Source organism: Sinocyclocheilus rhinocerous, unplaced genomic scaffold (assembly GCF_001515625.1).
Source record: "Sinocyclocheilus rhinocerous isolate Xijiao unplaced genomic scaffold, SAMN03320098_v1.1 scaffold19975, whole genome shotgun sequence".
NCBI lineage: Eukaryota > Metazoa > Chordata > Actinopteri > Cypriniformes > Cyprinidae > Sinocyclocheilus > Sinocyclocheilus rhinocerous.
Genome location: NW_015626239.1, coordinates 1693 through 2742, shown reverse-complemented (window position 1 = coordinate 2742; position 1050 = coordinate 1693).

The following is a 1050-nucleotide window of genomic DNA, read 5'->3' as shown; positions in this document are numbered from 1 at the left end:
TGAATGCCTCTGATTGGCCATTGCATTCATAAGCTCAACAGAATCTTGTGTGATTAGTTATAATGCGCAGCACTGTAAAAACGCGTCTGGCTCAGCGCCAACCAAAGCATGAACGCAGATTTGAATTTGGCAGCTGATTCTGTGCCGCACTGAACGTTCTAATCGTATCAAATATAAAAAATATATTATTCAGCCATTTTTGGTCTTTTGGAAGCTGCATTCAAAATCCACTTTGCTTAAAATCCTGAGGGGGCACGGTTGAAATCGCATTCCTGGAGGAGCAGTATTTCGGCTGGGCCCCCCTCTGGTCTAGTGCCCTGGGCACGTGCCCGGTAGGCCCGTGCGTTAATCCGTCCGAGTTAATATGAACTAATGATGAACAATACTTCTACAGCATTTTTCAAATAAAAAGTTATATCTCTTAACATTACGCACTGTGTACTGACATGAACAAAAAAAAATAACAACGATTAATCTGATCAAGTGTTCATTCATTAAAGTAGTGCTGTATGTGTGCTTGCTGAAATAAAAAAAATTAAAATTAAAAATAAAAACTGTCCCTGAATTTAAGCAGGACTGAAGGATTAAGTTGAACGTCAGCCGATAAAGATTGGTGGCCGATCTGTTGGTACATTATTAATTTGCTTTGTTCTGAAACAGGCACTAAATTGTTGAAATGTTGCATTTTTGTTTTGAGGAGTTTGTAAGTTCTGTAAGAAAACCATTGCTCTCCCTCTACAGTAACTGAAATAATTAATAATGACCCATGATCTAAGTGACTTGGCCTACTTTTTAAAGCTAATTGTCATTTTTTGACAATTATTTGTTTTTAATGGCCTGTTTAATTTTAATACTTCACATTGTGACGCCTCTGGCTTAAACAAATGAGAAAATAGTATTATCAAATACATGTTAAATGATGTAAGATACTCACGTCAGTGTGTTGAGTTTACAGTGTTTATCCTGCAGTAGAGCAGCGATCTGATTCACTCGTGTGTCTCCTAGTTCATGTAAACTCAGATTCAGCTCTCTCAGGAGTAACGGGTTTTT